Genomic DNA, 27,535 nt, shown 5'->3' with positions numbered 1-27,535 from the left:
AGTAATAAGACAATAAAGAGAGGAAATAAGAAAAAAAATAAGAAAATGAGTGGCGTGGCTGACTCCCCATATATAGATTATATTACGAAAAGGAAAGAAAAAAGAAAAAGAAAATTGACTTGCATATAAAAAAGAACTTTCCAGCCTTAACTTTTTTTTATTTTTACGACCGAACCCTAAAAAGTCCCAAAATTCCGGAGATTTTAATACGGAGAATTCCTTAGACGATAAAACTGAGACGAGAGAGAGAGAGAGAGAGAGAGAGAGAGAGAGAGAGAGAGAGAGAGAGAGAGAGAGAGAGAGAGAGAGAGAGAACGCCGTGGCTTCCACACATTGCAGAGTTAAAGGAGAAGTAGCGTTGTTTCCCTCTCTCTCTCTCTCTCTCTCTCTCTCTCTCTCTCTCTCTCTCTCTCTCTCTCTCTCTCTCTCAACAAAGGCAATATCACTTTCCTTCACTTAAACACGCTTTTTTTCCCCTTCCTTCCTTTCAGTCAAGTATAATTTCTTCACAAACATAAATTTTTCATCACTTTTTTTTCTCCACACCTTCAATCGGCTTGTGTTTACCTGCTATTTCTGTTTACCTGCCGTTGCTTGACGTGTATTCACCATTTTCTTTCTGTTGCCTCTTTTTTTTTTTTTTTTATCCCTTCTCTAATTATAATCCATGGATGGAGTTATTTTCGTTATCTGAGTAATTGTTCTGTATTTGCTTCGATCACGGTCAAGTCTCTCTCTGTCTCTACCTTTCTGCCTCTCTCTCTCTCTCTCTCTCTCTCTCTCTCTCTCTCTCTCTCTCTCTCTCTCTCTCTCTCTCTCTCTCTCTCTGTTATAAGCATCACTAGTGTCTCCATTCACAACCACCTCTCATTTTCTATCCTTTCCTCCTCCTTTTCACATTCACACAATCACAAATTTCACTCACATTTCTCTTACACCATCCATTCCTCCTCCTCCTCCTCCTCCTCCTTTCTCGTACCTTTCTCCCTCTACTAGTCCCTCTCCTGTCCTGTCCTCCTCCTCCTCCTCCCCTGGTATTAATCTCTACTATCTGCCTCTTCCATCTCTACTTCAGCCATCGTGGAGGAGGAGGAGGAGGAGGGAAAGGGAGCTGCTGCTGCTGCTTCTTTCACGTCACAGTGGCAGGTTTTCTCGTCCTCCTTCGATAGGGGTCTAAGTTGCTGCCGTAAGGTGTCTTGGCTGTGAGTGAAAGTAGTGGCTTTTCCCCCGCGGATAAGAGATTCCTGCTAGTGTTTTGTGTGTTACGTGGATCTGTGGGGGTCTGAGTCTAGTTCTCGGTGTGTGTGTGTGTGTGTGTGTGTGTGTGTGTGTGTGTATTGATGGCAACGAGCGAGGAGGCAAGGCGATCATAATGGATAGGGTGTGAATCGTGCTGCTCCTCTTTGGTTATGGAAGCGAGAAGGTTATGGAGAGATACTGGCTGGGGATGGGGGCGGGGAAAGGCTGGGAAAGAGTAGTGGTGGTGGTGGTGGTGGTGGTGGTGTAAGAGGAGGCGGTAGCAGAAAACGATGTATATAGATGAATTTAGTGATGGAAGGGACTGCTGCTACTATTACTACTGGTTTCAGAGGAGCAGCGGAAGAGAGAGAGAGAGAGAGAGAGAGAGAGAGAGAGAGAGAGAGAGAGAGAGAGAGAGAGAGAGAGAGAGAGAGAGAGAGAGAGAGAAACAAGGGCTCGAAGTGGAGATTAGAAAGCTCGGAAAGGAGAAGAGAGGCGGAGGAAGAGGGGGAGAAGGAATATGATGAAAGGAGAAAGAGGATGAAGATGATGAAAGGAGGAAAAGGAAGACGACACGAAAGCTATGCGTAATGCTCTGTTAGGGAAGAAAAGCGCATGAGAACAGAGTAAAAAAAAAAAAGTTAAAAAGTTAGAAAAGTAAAAAAAAAAAAAAAAGGGAAGATCAGAGGAAGAGGAACACAAAAGGAACACAGTGGAACGCAGAAACAGCTAACAGCAGCAGATCTGTTGACTCTTACGGTATTGTATGTGAAGAGGGGCGAAGAAGAAGAAAAGAACGAAAAAAAGTGAACTAAAAGAATAAGGAAAAGGAGGAAATGTAGAAAAAGAAACCAAATAAATGACGAAAGATGACATTTGAAACGATCTTGAGTGAAATCCTCTACGGGCAGAAGAAGGAACAGACTTATAGCTGCACTTTCCCCTTGCATGACCTCCCTGCACGGACTGACTGCACGTGAAGGTAACAAAGCAAGGATGAACCAACCTACCTACCTACCTACCTATCGCTTTTCATTAAATGCCCAGCTCCCGTCATGCCTGGTAGACTGGGGTGAGGTAAGATGGTTGAGGATTCAGGTGAGATGGGTTGAGGATACGCGCAGGTGACGTGGTTATGAGATAAGCGCAGGTAAAGGTGTCACTGGATGGTCTAATGAGGTGATGTGAGGCGGCGCTAACACAGGTGGAGCTAAATTAGGGTACAAGGCAAGGCAGATTAGGTGAGATGAGTCTTGCCGAGGTGAAGGTTTCGCGTTATGAGGATAAGATTAGAAGTGGAGTAACTTGTGAAGAGTGAAACCGCCCGCTTCCATTCACCAGCCTCTGACTCTCGTATACATTAGCCTCTCGTTTGGGGTAAAAAAGGAGCAATATGAGAGAAAATTCCGTGCGTCAGTCCTGCTTTATTTAATTTTTCTCGTTCTACATCTTATAATTTCACGCAGGTACTATTAAAAACACGGAAATTTTGAAATCTACGTTTTTTTTTTCTTCGGCAGGGCTAATAAGAAATAACCTTGGAGAAAATTACGTGCGCGAATCCTGCTCTCCTCGACTTTACTCGCTCTACATCTTGTAGTTTCTCTCAGGTAATATAAAAAAAAAAAATTACAAATCTATATATGTATTTTTTTTTTATAAGCAGCGACAAGAAACGTAGCACCTGTGATAAAATTTTCGTTCACCAGTCCTGCGCTAACTCACTCTATTCACTTTACCTCATAGTTTTCTTTTTCTCTCTTTTTTTTTTCGCAGGTAACAGGTGAGAGGATGAAACTTTTAAATGTACCTTTTATAAATATCAGCAGGGTTTAGAAAGACAATACCTGGAAGCAAATGTCATACACTAGTTCTGCTCAATTCACTCCACTTGCTCATACTGTATTTATTCATTTACTCATGTTTCTTTTTTTTTTTTCTGCAGATAACATTGAAAAAGATAGAAATTTGTTAATCTATCTTTTTTTTCCAGCAGGGATTATCAAACATTTCCAGGAGGACGTTCTTAATTCCTATCAAAACTCGACTCCGTTATTGTGAAAAAAGTGACACACATAAACAGACAGACAGACGGACAGATAGACAGCTGGATTTTTCTACGAACGAATTCCCCAAAGTATACGTAGAACGAAAACTGTAAAATGGAGCGGTGCCTTTTTTTTTTTTTCAGTAGGTCAACACACACACACACACACACACACACAGAGAGAGAGAGAGAGAGAGAGAGAGAGAGAGAGAGAGACGCACAGACAGTCCACATATTGCAGCAAAAATGCACGGCAGCACGACACGATAAACAGAAATACAATACAAATAATAGCATACAGCAACAATAGACCCGGAGGCAGTAGGACAATGCACACACACACACACACGCGCGCGCACACACACACCATCAAAAAGCGAAAACAAAAACAACGGTAACAGCTAAAGTGACAATAACAAAACAATATCATCGAACGTTTTCTAGTTCAGCGCTGCGACACGATGGAATAAAGAATAAATAGAAAAAAAATAGAGAAAGAGGGAGAGGAAAAAAGGGAAAAGGGAAAAAAGAAAGGGACTCAAAGCTTCATTTCAAGGGTTCGAATAGCTCTTAAGGTCGATTTGAGACAACGAAGGGTGATAAGGCTCGACGCGGGACCCTGGTGTCGTTGTTATGGTAATGTTATGTTTTGTTAATCTCCTCAACCTGTACTGAATTACACTCCCTTCGACAGCCCCGTTTTCTATGCCTTATCCGTTTTCCTTCTTTAAATTTTTGTTTCGTTTTGTTTCCTTTCTACGTTTTCTTTATGTGGGAGGGACATGGGGATGGGATGTTATTTGATTCTTGAAACGTAAATAATGAGTTTAGTAAAGAAAAAAAGTGTTCTATTGATAATTTTCTTGATGTATCTTTTTTTTTATTAGTTTCTCTTCCTTCTTTTATAATTTCTCCTTATAACTCCTTTTTTTAATCTCTTGTGTGTTTCATTACTTCATTTTCGTGATATGTTTCTTGCCCTCATTTTTTCTTTCTCCTATTTCAACAGTTTTTCTCTCTCTTCTTTATTATTTGTTCATTTTATAATTTTTCTTTTTTTCTTTGTCCATTACTTTCTACACTTGTGAGAAATTTTTATTTAATTTTGGTGATACGCTTCTTATCTTCATCTTTTTCTTTCTTCCTTTACTTTTTTGGACAACTTTCCACTTTCTTATTACTTCTTCGTAACACCCTTTTTCTTTTTTTCTCTTTCGTCCATCACTTCTGTCTACGCTGAAGCGACAAATTTTTACTTCACTCTCGTAATAAGCTTCTTGCCTTCATCCTTTTCTTCCTTCTTACTTTCTCTTTCTTATCTTTTACTTTCGTCTAAACGTACCAAGATATCTCAATTGTCACTCTTATTTCCTGCGTCAGTGTTCATTTTTTTTTCTTTTCACCCCCGCACATCCACACACACACACACACACACACACACACACACACACACACACACACACACCCAGATATCTCAATTGTCACTCTTATTTCCTATGTCAGTGTGCGATTTTTTTTTCACCCCCGCACATCCACACACATCCACACACAGACACACACAGACACACACACACACACACACACACACACACACACCTGTTTTCAGACATACTAATTAGTCGCTGTAAGTCACCTGAGACCCTCGTTTGTCTTCACCACATTTCGTTCTTTTCAAACTCTCTCTCTCTCTCTCTCTCTCTCTCTCTCTCTCTCTCTCTCTCTCTCTCTTCTCTCTCTCTCTCTCTCTCTCTCTCTCTCTCTCTCTCTCTCTCTCTCTGCAATCAACTGTTATCACCTGTTCTCCTCCTCCTCTTCTTCCTTTGTTTTCCTGTCTCAGGCTCCCTCACCTTTTCGCTACTCCCCCTTTATCCATCTCTCATCCTCTCAGCTTTATTAACCTGCCGTCAGGTGTCCCATACAGCCTCAATATAAGGCCAGTACGCTGTTCCTTTCCTCTACCATTTCCTTTTTCCTTCTCCTATTCCCTATCCTTTCTTCTGCCATTCCTTTCTTCTTCTTCTTCTACTACTGTTCTTTCTTCTCTTTCTTACTTATGTTCTTGTTCTTGATCTTTTCTTCTCTTCTCTTCCTTCGCTTCATGGTCTCTCTGTCTCTGTCTTCCTCCTTCTCTCCTACTCCTGCACTTCTAGATCCTTGTTCATGGTTCTGGTTCTAGCTTACTCCATCCCCCCACGCACCCAATCCATCCTCTCTCTCTCTCTCTCTCTCTCTCTCTCTCTCTCTCTCTCTCTCTCTCTCTCTCTCTCTCTCTCTCCTTCGTGTCTTCCCGCCGTGCCGCCGCTCCACCACGCAGGCAGGTCCTCCCGCTGGCTCAGTCAAGCACCACACAACTTTAACTCGCCGCACTTCACCAGCCTCCCACTATCTCCACGCTGACTCCCCTGTCTTTATTTACGTCAAAGAATACTTTCCCTTCCTTCTCCTTCCCTTCTTCCTCCTCCTCGTCTTTTTTTCCTTGCTCTGCCTCCTCCTTTTCTCATTCTCCTTCTTGTCCTCTTTTTCGGTTTCCTTTTGCTGCTTCTCCCTCATCCCGTTCCCACAAGGTCCTCTCGCCTACGTCTGTTTCTTCCTCCGCCTCAGTTTTTCTCAGGTTCTCACTGTCGTAGCTTTTATCCTTTTTTTTCCTCTTCTTTTGCTCTTTTTTTCGTTACTCTTTGCTTTCTGTTGAGGTATTTTGCTTTTACTTGTGTTCGTGAAGGGAGAGGGAGGAGAAGAGGGAGAGGGAGAGGCTGTGTTGTTTATGGTCGGTGGAGGTGTCGGTGATGCTGCCATGAGTGTTAAGCGTCAAGATTCAAGGAGTCACCGAGACATAAGAGCGTCATGAAGTCACCTCAACGCCAGGCCTCGACCACCATCACTTACTGCTATCGGCCATCGCTGCCCACATCACTCCCTCACCATCCCCCCACCTCTGCTGCCTCACCCTTAAACTACAGCAGGAGGAGGAGGAGGAGGAAGAGGAGAAGAAAAGAGAAGGAGTTAGAGGAGGGGACTAAGAGAAAGGCGGAATGACACAAGGACACTGGGAATGCATGGCGGGAGGGCGGGCAGGCGGGGAAAGGCGTGCATGACAGCCGCCCCGAGTCATCTCCATGCAAATTTAGTGTGCCTGGTTGGTTTGTGATACTGTTTACATAATGTCGCTCTTCTTCTTTCTTCAGGTGGCTGCGCGGGGCCTCCTTGGACGAGGGCGGTTGAGGACGGGCGCAAGATCGCAAGGACGGCGCACAGACGAACGCACGGACGGAAGGGAGGGAGGAGGATCGCGGACGTCACCTCTCTCTCTCTCTCTCTCTCTTTCTCTCTGTCTGTCTCACGCGCGCTTATCTTGAAAGTATATGAGTACGTCAACAGTTAATCTCTCACGGTGTTGTGGCGGTGATGACAACCCATGGCGAGGCGGGAGTGTGCGCGCCGCCCTCCGCCAGGTGAAGGAATAGACGCCAGAGTGATTTCAGTCGGTGTTATTCTAGTTCTTGAGAGGAAAAGGGAAAATATTGAAAGAAAGAGCGGAAAAAAATTAGAAAATTAAAGAAAAGAAAATGAAAACGGTGAAAAGAGTGGCGAATAACTGCTCCACCTCTGGGGAGTACCACCACCATCACCACCACCACCACCATCACCACCGTCACACCATCCGCTTCTCCTCTTCCTCCTCCTCAAGCCGGGCCGTGTGTCGCGGAGGAGGAGGAGGAGGGGGAGGAGGTGGTAGTGGATACGGCAATGGCGGAGGAGGAGGAGGAGGAGGAACGGGAGGAGGAACAGGAGGAGGAGGAGCCAAGACCCTGTACCACTCCTCTCCTTGTGGCAAATATGAAACTCATGACCCGGAGTGTGACGTCACGCTTCACCTGACCAATAGGATAGTGTACGGCGCGCCTGTGCTGCTCTCCCTTGTCCTGTACCTGAACACGCTGCACGCCGGCTTCGTCTACGATGACCAGTAAGTACCAACACGCCCCTTTCCCTTTTTTTCTCTTCACGCCCTTCGCGCCTCATCTTGGCTCCTTAATGCTCAAACTCTCCGTTTTCGCTCGCTTCACTTCGTACTATCGTTTTCTTTTCTTTGGGTTTCTGTTAATATGTAAATGTATACTTAAGGATTTCTTTGTCGTTTTCTGTGGGTGCGACACATCTCCTGTCTCCGTTTTCGTTCGCTTTACTTGTGCCTATCGTTTTCTTTCTCTTGTTTTTTTTTGTTGATGTGTAAAGGTACTTGAGTGTATTATTGTCTCTTTTTTTTGTGGGTGCGACACATAGGAGGTCGCTGTGCTGGCCGCCGCCGTAGACGTCCAGGCGCACACGACACTCCATATCAGAGAAAACAGAGTGGTCAGGGTCAGTAATGGCTGGAAAATGGCTACAGATGGGTGTAGGATAAGCTGAAGTTCGCATCTTTACGCGAGGAAACACCACCACTTTACTGCTATAACAATGACTACTACTGCTGCTGTTACTCTTACTACAGCTACTACTATTACTGCTACTACTACTCCTACCATTACTCCGTCCGCCGCCCCCATCCTAGCAGCAGCAGGCGCAGAGTCAACAAAAGAGAAAGACCCGGCTCGGTATCCCCCTTTTGAAGGACACTGTTCCTCTCGACCACTCCACCACACAAAGAGGAATTAATGTTTTACTCCCTCCCTCCCCTTGAGCTGAATGAAAGGAGGGAAAAAGGCAAGTAATGAGTCAGCTATGGACGCCGCGTAGCTGTAACCGACGACCACAATTAAGGATCATATTCTGAAACACTACGGCTTTAATGGATGTTTTTTGCAGTTTTAGTGAGATATTAAAAAGATTTCTACATTAATGAAAGGATAAACCGTCTTTGAAAATCCAGCTTAATATCTCTGTGGCCTTTGAAAACAGTCGTGGTTAGAGAGCAAACCATTTCTGACCCAAGCTGGAATAACGCAACTCCACTCCAGTATAGCACACGAGCATTCAATTCTTATCATCGCCGCGCTTGTCTCCCAGTGTACGCAGGAACTGATACCGACGATGGTGATGGCGCTAAGTTTTCCCCGTCAGCGTTTGTTCGTCGAGAGGAAACCATTAAGGAAATGCTGCCAAATGTTCTGAAAAGACGAACACACTCGTCTGTCCACCGCTGAAGAGAGTGATGAGGGGAGAAGGGTGTGGAGTGATGGAGGGGAATGAGAAGGATTACAGCGGTGGGAGATGGTGGGAGGGGACACTGCAGGGAGGGGTAAGAGGGGGGAGGGATTAAAGGCACTAAGTTGGGGGGGATGGGGTGGTGCTGAGAGGGGTTTTAAGGCCGTGAGTAAGAGTTATGAGACTTAGACTGGAGACTGTGTGATGTGGTGTGTGGTGGGCAAGACTGATTGGAGACTGTGTGGTGTGGTGTGTGGTGGGCAAGACTTTGTAAAAAATAGCATAAAGTGGATGCGTAAAGTAAGCTATGCAGTGTACAGGTGAAGTTTCATGGGTGCAGGTGGGGAAGGTGTGGCAATTAAGGGGATGTTGGAGAGGAAAGCGTGGGAAGGGAAGGGAATGAAGGGAAGGGGAGGGTTAGGTCAGATTCCCAGTGACAAATGCTGGTGTGTATCATTCCTATTGTTGTTGTTGTTGTTGTTGTTGGTGGTGGTGGTGGTAGTGGTGGTGGTGGCGTCGATTACAAGGGCCGGAAAGAATGGAGTAAAATTGGATTCCACTTCAATTCCCTTAAAACACACACACACACACACACACACATCCAAAACTCTTCCCACACACACACACACACACACACACACACACACACACACATCCAAAACCCTTCCCACACACACACACACAGACAGACAGACACACACACACACACACACACACACACACACACACACAGGGGGCTGCAGAACACACATATATATAGTAGTAAGTACATCACGTGTCAACAGGCAGTTTAAGTAAATATTGGAGACCGATATATTGGGGACAAGAGGAGGCCATTCTCTTCGTCTCCGTCGTGATGGCCGGGTCCTTATTCTGGATGGCCGGTTATTTTTTATCTTCTACTTGGCTGGGTCTTTTTATCTGCCAGAAAAATGAGTCTGTCTGTCCCTCTGCTGACGGGACCTCTGTCTTCGTGACGACTCTCTCCGTCCTGTAACTGGCTGAGTGTGTCCCCGCCTGTCTGTATGTTTGTCTATCTCTGTCTCTCTCTGGCTGACTGAATGAGTGTTTGACTGACTGGATGGATTGTCTGCATGGATGGTTTGTTAGATGGAATGTTGGCTGGTGGATGACTGTATGAATGATTGGTTGAATGAATGAGCGACTGGTTGACTAGGTGATGCTTGCCTGGTTGACTGGATGGAGTGCCTGGATCAGTGGCTGTCTAGATGGATGGTTGGATGAATGAATGACTTTTAACTGACTAGGTATTCCTTTGGTTGACTGGATGGCCTACCTGCATGGATGGTTACTGGATGGCAAGATTAGATCAGCGACTGTCTACACGGATGGGTGGCTGGATGACTGACTTTCCACCTGGCGAAGAAGGTAAAGGTGGGTGAAGATACGACAACCTCCTTGTAAATCCGTTTTCCATCTGACTTTCCTCTTAGTTTCCCCACACAACTTTCTCCTTTCCTTCACGCGAGTTTTTCCCTCAAGAGAGATTCTTCCAGGCAGACAATCCTTCTTTCAAAATCCCCTCCCTTTTTTTTTCTCTTTTCCTCTTCTTTCTTCATGTCCTTTGTAGCTTTCGTCTTCTTGAATCCTCCCTCTCTCTCTCTCTCTCTCTCTCTCTCTCTCTCTCTCTCTCTCTCTCTCTCTCTCTCTCTCTCTCTCTCTCTCTCTCTCTCGCCAAGGTAAAGGAAGAAGCAAGTTTTCAAGCAGGATTTGTCTCAGTACTAGATTTGTGTTGTTGTTTACAGTGGCCTTCCCTCTGATGGCAATGTTTTTGGTCAGCCTTCATTCCCTCCCTCTGTCTCTTAGCTGGCTGACATATTTGTTTGTTTGGTTGAGTGTTACTGTCTCTCTCTCTCTCTCTCTCTCTCTCTCTCTCTCTCTCTCTCTCTCTCTCTCTCTCTCTGTTTTCTTCTGTTTTCTTAATATATCTTCACGTTTTCCTACTTTTTTCCTACTTTTTTTTTATCATATTTCATTTCTATTTCCCTTATTGCTCCTTTAAATCTCTCTCTCTCTCTCTCTCTCTCTCTCTCTCTCTCTCTCTCTCTCTCTCTCTCTCTCTCTCTCTCTCTCTCTCTCTCTCTCTCTCAAGTCAATACGCAGCAGACTTCTTCTGATTTGTGACTCCCGTTCGCTGACTTCCACTAGCCTAGGAAGGAAGGGGCAGGAGAAGGGAAGGGAAGGGAAGGGAAGGGAAGGGAGGGGGAAGCGGTAGTGGCCTGGGGGAGGGCTAGAGGGGATGGAGGGGGTGGTCAATACGCCGCGCATTGTTGCTGTTTATAAATCATTCCTGTTTTATCGAGTCAGTCTCTCTGAACCGATTCGTAAAAAAAAAATATATAGAAAAAATATAAGCTGATAAATATACTGTATAATTCTGTGTGTGTGCTTGTCTGTTTGTTTGTTTGTTTGTTGGCTGTGTTGTCTGGTTGGTTGGTTAGTCTGTCTTTCTTTTTGTACGTGTCTCGTGTCTCTGGTTTTCTCTCTCTCTCTCTCTCTCTCTCTCTCTCTCTCTCTCTCTCTCTCTCTCTCTAGTATCATAGTCCGAGAGAGAGAGAGAGAGAGAGAGAGGAGAGAGAGAGAGAGAGAGAGAGAGAGAGAGAGAGAGAGAGAGAGAGAGAGAGAGAGAGAGAGAGAGAGAGAGAGAGAGAGAGAATCACAATCAGTCAGCCAGCCAGCCACCCAGCCAGTCACTCAACCAGCCAGTCAGTCACCCAGTCAGTCAGTCAGGTAGGCAGATTCAATATAAAACCCGGAACGCCACACTCAATAATCAGTCTACATATGACATTCTAAGTAGCTTCCGAAATCAATACCGACAACCTGGCAACTGCTTCCTTCCTCCTCCCTGCAGTAGGTACGCAAGCATGCAATTCCACGACACTGCAACTCGATAACATATAAATAAACTGCACCTTACTGAGCCAAGTGTCCACGCCACTCCCAGGGCGCGCATCAGGCATGTATGAGGAAGGACAGGAGATGCGTGGCAGGTGAGTGTTGGGTGAAGTATGCAACAAGAGGATGGGGGGAAGATTGGGGTGTTATAGAATGCATATATCGTGTGTGTGTGTGTGTGTGTGTGTGTGTGTGTGTGTGTGTGTGTGTGTGTGTGGTGTGTGTGTGTGTGTGTGTGTGTGTGTGTGGAGGGTGGTATCCTAATCTAACCTAACGTAACTAAACCTAACCACACCCAACCAAACCAAAACCTAACTCCTTGCAGTCTTCCTCTCTCTTTCTCTTCCCTTATCTCTCTCTATTTCTCTAATGCAATGCCCATCATCTCCTTTGCACTTCTCTCCAAACCTTTATCTCACTCTTCTCTTCTCTCCTCTCTACAGTATCTTTCATCCTCCTTTCCTTTTCCATTTCCTCCCTTCATTCTTATTTTCTCTCTCTCTCTTCCTCCTTTCCAATCTGCCTCTCTACCTTTTCTCTTAAACTGTTTCTCTATACTTCCTTAATTTCTCCCTTGAAAATTATTCCACCATCCTTTTCTACACTTTGTATCTTCCTCCCTCCCTTCCTCCTTAATTTCCCCCCATTTATTCCTCCCTCCTCCTTCCCTTACGCTCCTCCCTCCCTCTCTCCCTCCTTCCCTTTCTCTAAAACGATCCTTTCATCTGTCTTTAACGTCTCTAAAACATTCACTCCACCCTTCTTTCCTCCCTTGAATACCTTCCTCCCTTTCTTCTCCTCCATTTCCTTCTTCTATCAGCCCCTCTTTCCATTTCCGCTCGTTCCTCCTTCCCTCCCTGCAAAACTATATATATATATATTTTTTTTTTCATTTTTAACTAAATCATTCATTCCATTCTTCTATTTCTTCATTCAGTATTCTCCTCCCTTCCTTCATTTCCTATTTCATCCCTTTATCATCATCTTTTTACATTTCACGATGTCCCTCCTCCCTTTTCTCCAAAACTCTCTATTTTTGCTTTAATTTCTTCCTAAAAACATTGATTCTCTACTCCTTTCCTTCTTTCAGTATTTTCTTCCTTTCCTTCATTTTCTCCCTTTATCACCCCTCCCCTTCTTTCTCAGCTCCTCCTCCTCTTCTCCAAAATTATATATCCACCTTTCTTTAATTTCTACCTAAGACATACATTTCAACCTTCCTCCCTTTAGTATCTTTCTCCTTCATTTCCCTCCCTTTATCATCCCTCCTCCCTTCATTTCCCTCCTTTTCTCCTATTTTTTTTTCATTCCACCCTAAAATAAAAAAAATCGTAACCCTCCTTTCCTTCATTGTCTTTCTCCCTTCAGCTTCTATTTCCTCCCTCTATCACCCTCTCACTCTCTCCTTTTCTTTTCAACATCTCTCCTTCATTCCATATTACGTATCTAATTTCCACTCCAGTGTCGGCCATAATTCTTCAGATACGTATCCCAACACATTCTGTCCCCAAATTCAATCCCTTTTTCTCAACACGACTCTCAACCTACCCATCTTTTCCTTCCCCCGTCCCCTCCCTCTCGCTGCGCCTCTCTCTCTTTCTCCTTTCCTCCCCCTTCTCTCCAATGACCCAGGCGGTGATGAATGGAAGCAATTTTGATCCGGCCTCCCGATATTATTAATGGGGAAATTTGGATCAGCAAAAAGCGCCTATGATATGAGGGTGGAGAGAATGCATTGGTTATGGCGGCGGTGGGCGGCTGGCTGGCTTGATGGCTGGCTGGCTGGCTGGCGTTCGCTTCCGGCCTTCTGCTGTCCCTCCCATTCACACTTTCTCTCTCTCTCTCTCTCTCTCTCTCTCTCTCTCTCTCTCTCTCTCTCTCTCTCTCTCTCTCTCTCTCTCTCTCTCTCGACGTCCATACATCCATGCCTTCCTTTCAAATATCTTCCCTTCCAACCACTTTTTCCCCTCTCCCTCCTCTCCTCTTGGCCCCCATTCCAGCACCCTCCCTCTCTCTCTCTCCCTCTCCCTCTCCTCTCCTTTCCCTCTGCTCCCCTTCCTCTCACCACTCATTCCTCACCTCCTCTAATCTTCAAGTGACTGTCGCTTTAGCAGGATATTAATGTCTGTTTATCAGTAAATTAGTGTCTATCTTTAGCGATTAAGTGAGTATCGAGAGCCCGTTGTCCTCGACCCTTCAGATTTGTAGTGCAGGGAGGGAGGGAAGGGTTGAGGGAAGGGTTGAGGGAAGTTGAGGGAGGGAGGGGAGGGTTAGAGGAGGGAGGGAAGCATGGTGGGAGGAAAGCAATGAAAAAGGGGAAGGTTTTTGGGGAGGGAGAGAAGCATGGATTGAGGGGAGGGAACAATGGAGAGAAGGAAGGGTTGAAGGAGGGAAGGGAAACATGGCGGCAGGGTAGGATTGAGGGAAGGTATGACTGAAGGAGAGAAGCATAGAGGGAGGGAGAGAAGGAAGGAAGAGACCGGGTCAAGAACGCCAATCAGTCAAGGCTTAAGGGTTGTTAACACCGACTTAAGACTATCAACGTGAACCAGATGTCAGTAACAAGAGCCCATTACTCCACCGCCGCCATGGACTGCCTCCCTCCTAGCCACCCTTGCCCTTTAACCCTTGCCCCTTACCCTTACTATCACCACAGTTACACTACCTACAGTCCTACACCTTCTTTTCCTCCTTTTGCATCTGCTGCTCCTTCGCTTCTTCCTCCTTCCCCTTCCTTCTGCTTCCTTCTCCTCCTCCAGTAAATCCTTCAATAAGTTGTTATAGTGTTCTTACGTATTTTTGTGTTCTTGTTCTTGTTTCCGCTCCTCCTCCTCTTCTGTTGTTACCTCCTACTTCCCTCGTACAGTTGGCATATCATTCCACTTTCTCTAGTCTATCCTATTATATATAACTTAATCTACGAGTATCTAACCATTACCTAACATTGCTATCCTACCCTGCCTTCTCTCTCTCTCTCTCTCTCTCTCTCTCTCCACGCCACACCTTCCACCGCCTGAACTCCACGAAGGGGGCGGGTGAAATCCATTAGATTTTCAACACGGCTGATCACATTATCCATGGCCGTGCGACTGGCGGGATTAAGGTAGCCGGCCATTATGTTCCCCCGCCGTGACGTGTGGCTGGGGAGACTAGTGGGGTAGGAGGGGAATGAGGGGATGAATGGGGGGTAAGGAGGGTAGACACGCTTAATAGGAACGCTACGGGGAAAGGATATTGAAGTCCTCAGAAGCTTTAGAAGTTAAGAGCTGCGCAGTTTAAACGTAGCTAGGTTTGTTTTGATGTGTTTTGATGTGTTTTGATGTGGTTTTTGAAGTGCCGGTTTAAATTACTAGGTGTTGTGAGTGGGAAGTGTGAGTGAGGGTGTGTGTCTATGTGTGTGTGTGTGTGTGTGTAGGTGATGGGGGTGTGGATGAGGCGTGAATGCTCTTTGATGTACCGAACGGTGATGTGAGTGGGAAGTGAGAGTGAGGTGACAATAGGGTTTAAATTACTGAAAGATGTGAGTGGGAAGTGTGGCTGAGGATGATAGGGTGTGTGTATAGGGTGAGGTGTATGTAGATGAGGCGTGGCTACTGTTTCATGTATGTTTAGGAATGGTGGGTGTTGTGTATTAGCTTGATCGAGTGGATGAGTATGAATGAGGTGTTTAAGGCTACTGAGCGTCTGTGTGTTGGAGGTCGGATGTGTGTGGGTGGTGATAGTGTATACAAACCAGACAAACTGCGAAAGATGCATGTGTATGTATGTATGTATGTATGAGCATGTACGTGTGTGTGTGTCTGTGTGTGTGTTGATATTACATTCTGCTTACACGTCGCATCTAAACATTTATCATTTCTCTCTGGAGTGTTATCGTGGGCATGTGTTTGTGTGTAGCAGTGGGTGGGTGGGTGGCGGCGCGTGGTGGGATGAGGAGCGGTAGGAAGGAAGCAGAGGGTGTGTGGGAGGGACTTTGTATGAAGTTTTACGGTCTGTGTGTGGACTGCGGCAACCGCGTAAAGGTTCCATTTTGGCGGGGATAAAAATATGCAAGAGATTCAAAATTGTGCGTGAGAATGGAATGAAAAAGGCAAGGACGTGAGAGAGAGAGAGAGAGAGAGAGAGAGAGAGAGAGAGAGAGAGAGAGAGAGAGAGAGAGATACAAAACGAGATGAAAGCAAAATAAAAAAAACATGGGGAAGAGAGAAAAAAGTGCAAGAATAGGTTAGGATGGACAGAGAGAGAGAGAGAGAGAGAGAGAGAGAGAGAGAGAGAGAGAGAGAGAGAGAGAGAGAGAGAGTATAACAAAGTACGATATATGAAAACACAAATAAAAAATAAGGGGGAAGGGAAGAAAACAAGAGAAGGTTATCTAGAAACAAAGCGCACGCTGGAATATATACCACTGGATATGAATACAAGTAAGAGAGAAGAGAAAGGGGAGAGGGAAAACATAGATAAAAAAATAAACAAAGATAAATATGGAGGGGAAGGGAGAGAGAGAGAGAGAGAGAGAGAGAGAGAGAGAGAGAGAGAGAGAGAGAGAGAGAGAGAGAGAGAGAGTTATAAAAAAAGGAGGAAAAAGAAACAGGAAACGCATGCATACACACACACACACACACACACACACATACACACACATACACACAAACAAATCAAGGAAAAATAAAGAAAACATAAAAAAACAATAAATAAATCACATAAAAAATAGAGAAACACAAAAGACCAAAAAAGGAAGAAAAACAAGAAGGAAATTAATAAGATGCAATAAATAAAGGAGATAAGAAAGAAGGAAAGGGAGAATACAATATGGGGGAGAGGGAACAGAGGAGCGATAAGGGAGCGAAGGGAGGAAGGGAAATATCGAGGGAAAAGATAATCCATTTCAACTTTCCCTTCCCTTTTAACATATGGCTGGAAGGGGCCCTCCATTCTCCCATATGTCGCACCGGGGGGTGGGGGGAGGGGAAGGAGGAAGGGGAGGGAAGGGGGTGGTAAAATGGGGAGGGAAGGGAGGGGAAAGAGAGGAGGAGTCTGCATTCGAGAGTAGGAGAGGCTGGATGGAGATGAGGGATGGGGGAGAGGGTAAAATGATTAAGGGAGAGAGAAGGGAGGGAAAGGGAGAGGAGAGGGGTCTTTACTGGAGTGGAGGAGGGGGTTGTAGGAAGGGGAGGGAAAGGGGGAGGGTAAATGATTAAGGGGAAAGGGAGAGAAAAGGGAGGGGAAGGGAGGAGTCTTGTCACTATGTCACCCTTTCTGCCTCACTTCTTACCTCCCTCCCTCCCTCCCTCCCTACTCTATCTGACAAGAGCTAAATGTAAAACTAAGATTTCAAAGTCACCTAAATCCCCTTGAAATAAGATTTGCATATATATATATATATATTTTTTTTTCCCCTTTTTCCCCTTGAGTGGATCCCGCTGTGTAGTCTTCGATTGTTTTTGTTATGGGTTCCAAGTCTGTGTTCCTTAGTGCCTCGATCTCTGAGCTACACAACTTTTAATAAGGTTCAGTGGTGGAAGGCAGCGGAGTCTTCAGGTTAGGAGTTTCGTGATTCTTTTTTTTATCTTAGGCCTTTGACTGCCACCTGTTATACCTTTCCCTGATTAACATTCACTCTGAGACATCTTTACTTGTTCTACAGGCATATCCAATCGGTAAACTGGTTAGAAATTGCAAAATGTACTCTTTTTCTTCGCTAAAGTTCTCGTAGATGCTTACAAAGACTTCACGCATTGCTTCTGGTGCTGTTAATTGTTTCGTGTCGCAGTGAAAGGGTTAGTTAACAAGGATTATGTGCCTTCTGAATGGAAAAACATCTGTAGTTTAAGAAGATCGTGTACCATCAAAGATCGTGTACCATCAAAGTACCTATACTTAAACAAGATAATGTACTATTACGGGGATAATAACATAACGATAACAAAATCATGTACTACAACCATAGAAGAACAAAACAAACACCTGTAGTTTAACAAGACCGTGCTCCATCAATGAGAAACAAACAAATAAACATACACACCCTTAGTTTAACGAGATCAAGTACAATCGGAGAGAGAGAGAGAAAAAAACATCGAAAAGAAACCAATTAATCATCTCTGTGGCCTTCGAAAACAAATCTTAAAGAAAATTTAACGTATATAAGAACACTGACCACTGACTGAGAACTTCCACGTCTTTCCAACCAACTTCGACCCACGTACAGCAGTCAGAGCATACAGTACAAAAGGCTTCAGAAGAAAAGTAAACAGTATCGACATCACTGTATCGCATCCCCCAGGTCTTGGTTTTTCGTGGAATTCCTGCCTCAAAAGAGTTCATTAGTGTATTAAGCTCTATATGATTCAGAGAAAGGCGCTTTACTGGACCTTTTTGAAATCACTGTTTGGGGGGACAGCTATGGTTGTCTTTACTTAACACTGAGGTTACTGTATTAAGTTCAGATAGATATAAAGAATAGATGAAAATGATGTTAATTTATTTAGATACACATAAAGAACACAAGAACACATCAATTTACTTACATTGACATAAAGAATAAAAGAATATGAGGATTAATTTACTTCAATAGACCACGAATAAAAGAATACAAGATTAATTCTGTTTTCACTAACCTTCAGAAGTTACGTATCTAAGGGACTACAATATCAAAAACAACTCTTTCACTGTAGATCATTGAGAAAGGGTGACTAGCAGCGAAAGGATTAAGATTAAATTAAATAATCGTGAGCGTGGCAGCTGTAAACAAAAGCGTCTAAGGAAAATGTGTGTGTGTGTGTGTGTGTGTGTGTGTGTGTGTGTGTGTGTGTGTGTGTGTGTGTGTCAATGAAGTGATCCTCTCGCACGTCTGTCCCTCATGAAAAATATAGGAAAGCAAGTGAAGACCAACGCTGCGTACACTGCCAAGGGGACGAGCTGGAGCAACATCAATAAGAGAGAGAGAGAGAGAGAGAGAGAGAGAGAGAGAGAGAGAGAGAGAGAGAGAGAGAGAGCTACAGTAGTCACGAAAGTTGGGTGATAGACACAAGTTCGTACAGTACCTCGCTCTATATTCGCTGCCCACTGAATAAAAAAAAAGGACACCTCGGAGAGTATTCTATGTAGACTGAAGGCTCAACAGGGTGCCATCCAACAGAGAGAGAGAGAGAGAGAGAGAGAGAGAGAGAGAGAGAGAGAGAGAGAGAGAGAGAGAGAGAGAGAGAGAGAGAGTAGTGGTATATAGTAGACAGTTTCTTTACCTTCCCTCTGACCCCTTCACAACTTTTACTGCCTCCTTCCCTTCCCTTCCCATCCCTTCCCTTCCACGATCATAGGGAAGACTAGGCTATGCTATCCGATGTGTGTAGTCCCTCAGTGGTATACAAGGTCACGCCAACACTGGTCCTTGCTGTCTTGTTTACCTGTCTGTTTATTACCTGTTTGTTGTTGCTGCTGCTTCTACTACTACTACTACTACTGCTACCTCTACTACTACTACTACTACCTCTACTACTACTACTACTCATAATAATAATGCGAGCCACGCCAAAACTACTTTACTACTTGTTTATATGTATGTTTCTGTTGCTTCTGCTGCTGCTACTACTACTACTACTACTACTACTACTACTACTACTACTACTACTACTACTACAAACAGAACAAAAAAAATGACAGGGACGACAATATATGAGAGAGAGAGAGAGAGAGAGAGAGAGAGAGAGAGAGAGAGAGAGAGAGAGAGAGAGAGAGAGAGAGAGAGAGAGAGAGAGAGAGAGAGAGGCAAACACTAAAACACTGGGCCATGACTGATACCACACCACAATTCCACACCACAATCAATACCAACAAACCTACACACAGCGGAGAGCGTCGGTGCGGCCTCTCACTACTACTGGTGTACTCTCTCTCTCTCTCTCTCTCTCTCTCTCTCTCTCTCTCTCTCTCTCTCTCTCTCTCTCTCTTATTCATATTACTCTGTTTTATGGTTTTTCTTCGTGTATTTTCATGTTTTCCTGTTTTTTATACTTTCCTTTGTTATATTTCATCTGTATTTCCTTTAATTTCCCCTTTAAATCTCTCTCTCTCTCTCTCTCTCTCTCTCTCTCTCTCTCTCTCTCTCTCTCTCTCTCTCTCTCTCTCTCTCTCTCTCTCTCTCTCTCTCTCTCTCTCTCTACCGTGCGGGTCGATGGGGAAAATGACAATGTACCAGAGAGAGAGAGAGAGAGAGAGAGAGAGAGAGAGAGAGAGAGAGACGAAGGAATGAAAAGTAAAAGATCAATTTCCAAGAAACTCCATCACAAAGAGTGTCTGTCTGTGTCTGTCTGTCTGTCTGTCTGTCTGTCTGTCTGTCTGTCTGTCTGTCTGTCAGTCTATTCTCAGCTGGATGAGGAGGAGGAAGGGAAGGATGAGAGGAAGATAAAAAAAAAATAGATATAAGGAGAGAGAATGAACATAGGGAAGAAGAGGGTTAGGATGGGAATGAAAGGAAGAGAAAGGGAAGGGCAGGAAGGGAAGGAAAAAAGAAGGAACGAGGGGAGGAGAGAAGTGTGTAGAGGAGAAAATGAAGGAAAAAACGTTGAGAAGTAATGTATTGTATAGACTTGACTGAAGGGAGGAGGGGAATAAGTTAGGATTTAATTGAAAAGTGGAGACAATTGAAATGCGAGGAGAAAAGAAAGATATTAGATCAGATGAAAGAAAAAAAAATTAAGTGAGGGAATATCAGACGGAGGAGAAGGAAGAGGTGAAAGAGGAAGATGTGAAGGAGAAGGATCATCGGAAAATAAATGATAAATGAAGGAAAGATATGTAAAAAATATTAAAGAAAGAGTATGGATTCAGACTCTCTCTCTCTCTCTCTCTCTCTCTCTCGTCCATTCTCTTTCCATTTTCCTCTCCATCCACTGATTGCTCTTTCTCCTCGTCCACCTCTTCCTCTTCCTCCTCCTCCTCCTCCTCCTCCTCCTCCTCTCACTCCTCCTTGTCCTCTTCTCTTTTATTTTCCTTTTCTTTCCAAACACAACTATCTTTCCTTTCTCCGTTATTTCTCTCCTTATCTTTACCACCTCTTTCCATTCCCTCTTCTTCGTCACCCCTCCGTTATTACTTTCCTTTCCTTTCTTTCTTTCTTCCTTCCTTCCTTCCTTTATTCATTTCTATTTCTTTCCATCTCTCGATTTCCTTCACATTCCTTCTATTCCTGTCCTTCATCATCATCTTCCTTCTTTCGTTTCCTTTTCTTCACGACAATGACTTCTTTCGTTTATTATTCTTTCGAAACTAACTCTCTTTCCTTTCTGCTCCTTCCTTTCTTCTCCTCCTCCTCCTCCTCCTCCTCCTCCTCCTCCTCCTCCTCCTCCTCCTTCCGCCATAACAGTTGCGTGATTGGATATGGATCTTGCAACAAAAAATCCAATAAAAGTGACTTCATCCACTTTCTTCCTTTTTTTTTTCTTCTTTTTCTCACTTTTTTTCTTTATCATATCTTACTTCCTTTCCGCTTCCCTCCATCCTTCCTTCCTTCTCTCCTTCCTTCCTTCCTTCCTTCCTATTGCTTTTACTTATTCCAGAAGACTTACTTTAAGCGTGTGTGTGTGTGTGTGTGTGTGTGTGTGTGTGTGTGTGTGTGTGTGTGTGTGTGTGTGTGTGTGTGTGTGTTTCGTTTTCTATCTTTCTCGTTTTCTATTTTTTTTTATTCTTGTTCTAAATACATTGTGATAATTTTCTTTCTCTGTTGTTTATAACATGCTAATTGATTTTCCCCTTCTCTTTGGCCATACAACTCCCCCCACCTCTCTCTCTCTCTCTCTCTCTCTCTCTTTCCCACCACATCTCTTCCTCCCTTCTTCCCTCTTCCCCTTCTCCCATTCCACCCATCCTCCTTGCACCCTCCCATTCCCTAGCCATCTACACTCCTTCTTCCTCCCTCCCTCTCTCCCACCACCACCACCATCACCACCACCAGCACCACCACCACTGCCACCACCACACCCTTGAAACTCCCTCCACACGACCCGCAAACTTCCCAAGGACCTTCGTGGCTGTCTCGGAGCTTCGGCTTTTGGGGTGTAGCGGAGTTTATTAAGTTTCCAGTATCTTTATATGACGTTTTCACTAATTTATTGTCCAAAGCGATGGCGGGTTTGGGAAGAGACGCTACTGGGAGGAGAGAGGGAAGGGAGAGGGTCGAGAGCGAGAGCGAGAGAGAGAGAGAGAGTGCTGGAGGAAAAGGATGGAGGTGAGAGATATGGAGGATTGGAAAGACGTATGGTGTAGGAGGAAGGAAAGAAGGAAGGAAAAGGAAGGAGTGGGAATGAAAGGGAGAAGAGGAGGAGAATAAAGAAGGAAAGGAAATATTTTTGGAAACAGAAGGAAGTAGAAGGCGGGAGGAGATAAGGAAGATGGGAAAGAGGAATAGAAGATGAATGGAAGGAAGGAGTTGGAGAGAAAGGGAGAATAAAAGGAGGAATAAATAGAAACTGGAGGGAGAAGCAGGGAGGAGATAAGAAGGATGGAAAAGAAGGAAGGAAGGAAGAGGAGGGAAAGACAAGAAAAGGAGAAAGAAGATGAGGAGTAAGTAGAAAATTCAGGAACTGGAAGAAGATGGAGGAGGGTGAAGATAAGGAGGGCAAGAAAGAGGAATAATGTAGAAGGAAAGAAAGAAAGGAGTGGGGAAACAGCGAGAGAATAGGAGAGGAAAGAGGATGGAAAACTGAGAACTGGGAGAAATGGTGGGAGGGAAAAGGTAATGGCTGGAGATAAGGATAGGAAAGAAAGATAACCTGGAGAGGAAGGCAGATAGAAAGACGTGGAAAACTGAGAGAGAGAGAGAGGGAGAGGGAGGAGAAGGGAAGGGAAATAAAGAAGAAAGTTAGAGAACTTGAAAACTGAGGATAAAAGATGAAAACGAAACAAAGATATAAGAGAATAATAATAATGAATAAAAGGGAAAGAAAAAGGGAGAAGGAAAAGGGACAATACAGAAGAAGGCAAGGGAAATGAAGATGTGAGATAGGAAACTTACAAACAGTAGATGAAATACGAAGACTGAAGAAGATAAAGAAGATAACGAAAAAGGAAGGAAGAGAGGTAAAGAAAAAAAGAAAAAAATTACCGTAGAAGATAATGATGACGAATACGTAGAAAGACACTGAAAGGAAAATGCTGATAAGAATAGAAACTTTGGAACTGAAAAAAAAAGAACGCCGGAGATAAGAAATGGGAAATTGGAGATGGCAAGAGTCTCAAGATAGGAAACCCCTGGAAATAAATAGCGGGAGGAAAGGAGTAGAATAAAAGTGAGAAAGTGGTAATGGAATGGGGCTGTAAAAGGAGATGAGTGAACCCTCCCCCATTTCTCCCCAATCGAAAGAAAAGGGGGTGGGGGAAGAAAGTGAAAAGGGAATATTGAAGTGGATAAAACAGAGAATAATGGTGATAGGATAAGTGTAACTAAAAAGGTGATAGGAGAATATGAAAACGAGAGACAGACAGAGACAGACAAACAGACAGACAGACAGACAGACAGACAGGACAGGACAGAAAGACAAAGAACGAAAAATAGAGGAAATAAATAAAATTGACAAAAAAAAAAAAAAAAAGAAACAGAAATGCATATAAAGAGAAAATAATAAAACAAAGCAAAGAAGAAAACGTATTACGAGTAAATTACATATGAAAAAAATGCAAAACGATAAACAAAACATAGAAGGGAGATTAAAAAAAAAAGCTCATGAAAAATAAACGAAGAGGAAAATGAAAGGGTTATGTACAAAAGACAGGGGAGAAGCAAATATTGAAGAAAAGGAAACAGGAGAAATGCAGAACAGACAGAATCCAGGATTAAAAAAAATGGGGAAAAAAAAAAATGAAAAAGTGAGAGGAATAAAAAAAATGAAAAGGGGATGGAGAATGGGAGAGAGAGAGAGAGAGAGAGAGAGAGAGAGAGAGAGAGAGAGAGAGAGAGAGAGAGAGAGAGAGAGAGAGAGAGAGAGAGAGAGAGAGAGAGAGATAACGGTGTGTGTGTGTGTGTGTGTGTGTGTGTGTGTGTGTGTGTGTGTGTGTGTGTGTGTGTGTGTGTGTGTGTGTGTGTGTGTGTGTGTGTGTGTCCAAAATTAATTAAATGAGAAAGAAAATAAGAACGGAGAGGAACTTGAAAGGGGAGTGCCCGAGACGAGACGAGACAGAGAGAGAGAGAGAGAGAGAGAGAGAGAGAGAGAGAGAGAGAGAGAGAGAGAGAGAGAGAGAGAGAGAGAGAGAGAGAGAGCACAAGCGCTTAAATTCTATAAGTCCGCGGATAATTTAATAAAGATGGAAAAAAATTAGCAGATAGAAGCAAGAGGGAAAGGGGAAAGAGAAAACCGTGTCCCCTCAACCCCTGCTTTCCCCTTTCCTTCACCCCCCTCTTCCCTCCCTCATTCCCCTCATCACACACACGAGCGGCTGTGGTCATCACCCTCAGTCTGTGTCCAGTGAGGGGTCATTACTTCCCTCCAGTCAGCTTTCCCCTCACCCTCCTCCATCCCATCTCTAGTTTCCCCTTCCCTCCTTTCCTCTCTTATCACTTCCTTTTCCTTTTCCTCTACATGTCCCTCAATTTCCTCATTTTTAGTTTCGTTTTTCCCTCATTCTATTCTTTTTTCTACTCTCACCTTTCGTCTTTCCTCCATTTTCCCCTTTTTCTTTCCCTCTCTTATCATTCCCGTTCTCTTTCTTATCTTCTGGTTTGTATTTACCTCTACATTTCCCTTCCGGTTTCCCTTGATTCTCTTTCCTTTTCCTCTCCTCACCTTCCGCCCCTCCCTCCATACCTTCACTGTTTTCCTCTCTCCTCCTTTCCTCTCTTGTCACTCCCTTCCTTTTTTCTCTACATTTCCCACGATTTCATCTTTTCCACTTCTGTTTTTTCCCTTCACTCTTTCCCTTTCCTCCGCTCACCCTATATCTGTATTTTTCCCCTCCCCTCTCTTCGTCTTATCACTTCCCTCCTCTTTTCCTCTTTTCCATTTCCGTGTTCCGCTTACTCCTCCTTTTCCTCTCTCCTTCCTTTACTCCTTTCTCCTCTTATCACTTCCTTCCTCTTTTTCTCTTTTCCACTTCCGTGTTCCCACTTATTTTCTTTCTTCCTTCCTTCCTTCCTTCCTTCCTTCCTTCCTTCCTTCCTTCCTTCTCTTCCCGTCTCCCTTTCCTTTCCCTCTCCCTCTCCCTTATCACTCTCTCCCTCGAGTTAACTCCGCCCCAGTCATTCCATTACAGAAAAATGCTGACACTGTTCTCTTCTTCCTCTTTTTCTCCCTTCCCTCTCAAACTTCTCTCTCTCTCTCTCTCTCTCTCTCTCTCTCTCTCTCTCTCTCTCTGGTATTTCTCTCTTCCCTCTCTTCCTTAGTTTCGTTATTTTCTCTTTCCCTTTTTACCTTTTTTTACTTTCCTCCTCCTCCTCCTCCTCCTCCTCCTCCTCCTGTTCTTCCTTTCCTGTGCATATAATCTGTGTCTATCTATCTATCTATCTGTCCATTCATCCATCCATCTATCTGCTTGTCTATGTGTGTGTCTGTCTGTGTGTTTGTCTGTCTGTCTGTCTGGCTGTCTTTCTGTGACCTGACCTTACGCTGGGTCAGTGAGGACGGGCGGCGGTGATTACTAGCTGGTCATCTATTGTAAAAGAAAACGAAATGCACTCGTATACCTGCAGCTTTTACCAGGCTTTTCCTTTTTAAATCTTCCTCTCTCTCTCTCTCTCTCTCTCTCTCTCTCTCTCTCTCTCTCTCTCTCTGCACTTCAATAAATTGCTTTCACTGATATTTTTGCTTCAACTTAACTCTTTCTTTCTTATCCCATCTTGGTTCCTTCCGCCATTTTCATTGCACTATACTCGTTTCGATCTATAATTCACACTCACGCCTTGATTTCTGTCACGTATAGCATGCCGTGAGAGCCAAGATCCATCGACAGGGCATGATCGCATTGGCAAGTACATTTAGGACAACAGAGACGTGGGTAGATAGATTAGTGAAGCATTTTAAACCCTGCAATGATGTACGTATGTATGTATGTATGTATATGTATCTCTCTCTCTCTCTCTCTCTCTCTCTCTCTCTCTCTCTCTCTCTCTCTCTCTCTCACCTATCACATTGGCTCTCGTCAGTCGTGTGAAGGGCGTATCAAAATCATGTCATTTATTATCAACGCTGAATAGCCTGTCTAAATTACTTCATCCCCATCACTCACTGGAAACAAAGAGCGGGTGTTTGGTAGGGGAAAACAGCACTATGGCTGACCCCGGGCTGCCACTGTACGCCGCACGCCATCATGTGTTGCCTATAACAGCCTGTGACACCTATTCCATACACCATACCATTCTTTAGTTAAACATACCACGCTACCTACCATCCTTGTGTCCCCATGTGTACCTGTGTCTTGTTTGTACTTCTTCCACGAAAACAGAACCTACCTTTGTGTTAAGACGTGTGTTTTCGTCATTCTTCATGTTTCACTCATACACACACACTCTTAGTAATTTCTACTATCTTATCACCCTAGATACTCCAGCTATCCTGCCATCCTAGTTACTCCTTCCATCCTGTGACATTTAGCTGCTACTATCCTGCCGTACTAGCTATTCCTACTATCCTATGCTGGCCAAGTTATGGTCGACACTACTGCTAGGCTATAAAGAACGAGCACACTATTATTTAAACGTCTGACTACCGTGACTTATCCCTAAAGCTCAATAAAGTGACCTGGTTCAAGATTAGAGCATAATTTCGGGCGACACAGTTGCCAGTAACAAACGATCAAGTAGTTCATATCTTTCAGTTCGTCTAGTTTAGTTTTTGGTCAGTCTTAGTCTAAGGTTACCCAGACTACGTAGCACCGTTACTTATGTTCCTATGTTGATTACCTTATGAAACCACGCATGTCATATCCCTTCCTAGGCAAGACGCATTCACGCACCTCGCCTAGCTCATCTCAGCATACCTGGCTACGTAGCAATTCGTCCTCTATGCCCCAGGACACCAAGCAACAAAGACCACACAAGATTAAAAATACGACTCCATAACATTACAAATAAAAACACCCCAATAAAAATCATAAAAAAAAAAAATACAAAAAACTCTGATTAAACAAACATCATCCTCAGTAAAAAAAAAAAAAAAAAAAAAAAGAGAGAATAAGAGAAAACAACGAACTGTATTAAAATGACAATTCCAGCTCGTCCTCCCCCACCCATGACCTCACCTGTCTCTCTCACCCCTCCCGCGGCAAGAGAATATATGTAGAGGCGGTGAGCAGTGTTCCCCAGCGGGCGCCCGGGAGGAGGCAGCGCCCACAGGACCACTTGAGCTAGGTAGGCGTTTCCCTGGAATATGTCGACAGTATAACTCAGTGCTGGGGGAAATTACACGGGGAAACTTGCATATGTTCAGGACTTTTCTCTCTGCCCTTGTGCTGAGAGAGAGAGAGAGAGAGAGAGAGAGAGAGAGAGAGAGAGAGAGAGAGAGAGAGAGAGAGAGAGAGAGAGAGAGAGAGAGAGAGAGAGGGGTGGGGGAGGATAGGGGCTAGTACCCTTTGAACATCATTGTCAATCTCTACTTAATTGATAAATGGATCTTTCACAGCCTTCATGACTCCCCTCCCATTATTTAGAGCATCAGCTACCATCTCTCTCTCTCTCTCTCTCTCTCTCTCTCTCTCTCTCTCTCTCTCTCTCTCTCTGTGTGTGGACTCCTTTTTTTTATTAACATCTGGCTATTTCATCCGTTGCAATTTCGTCATTTTCTCATTTCATGTCTCACGTCATCTCTCTCTCTCTCTCTCTCTCTCTCTCTCTCTCTCTCTCTCTCTCTCTCTCTCTCTCTCTCTCTCTCCCCACTTTCTTTCTCTCCTTTCTCGGCTCCTTATTACTTCTTTCATATTTTCTCTCTTTTCTCGCTTTCCTTCCCTCCCTTCGTTCTTTATTATCCTTTGGCTTTATTCCCTTTCTCTCTATTATCTTTTTCTTTCGTTCTTTATTTCCTCTCCCTCTTCTTTTTTCTCACCTCCCTCCTCCTCCACCTCTCCTCCTCCTCCTCCTCTCCTCTCTTTAAACACTCACTATATACGTATCTGTTCTTGTTCCTGTGGTATATATTATCTTTTTGTATGTACTGGTTCCTCCTCCTCCTCCTCCTCCTCCTCCTCCTCCCATTGGTCTCCATCCACGGGCAC

The 27,535-nt window shown here is 44.1% G+C and overlaps 1 long non-coding RNA gene across 2 annotated transcripts in view; it reads right to left on the bottom strand.

The window, feature by feature from the left end:
• Positions 1–27,535, bottom strand: part of LOC135101362 (uncharacterized) — a 382,194-nt gene that overhangs the window by 287,844 nt on the left and 66,815 nt on the right. For both annotated transcript variants that reach the window (XR_010269236.1, XR_010269237.1), the window contains exon 3: positions 26,567–26,687. This is a non-coding gene — a long non-coding RNA (uncharacterized LOC135101362). The remainder of the gene's footprint in view (positions 1–26,566; positions 26,688–27,535) is intronic.

The sequence above is a fragment of the Scylla paramamosain genome, chromosome 6 (genome assembly GCF_035594125.1).
Source record: "Scylla paramamosain isolate STU-SP2022 chromosome 6, ASM3559412v1, whole genome shotgun sequence".
Lineage (NCBI taxonomy): Eukaryota > Metazoa > Arthropoda > Malacostraca > Decapoda > Portunidae > Scylla > Scylla paramamosain.
This window is presented reverse-complemented; position numbering and strand designations above follow the sequence as displayed.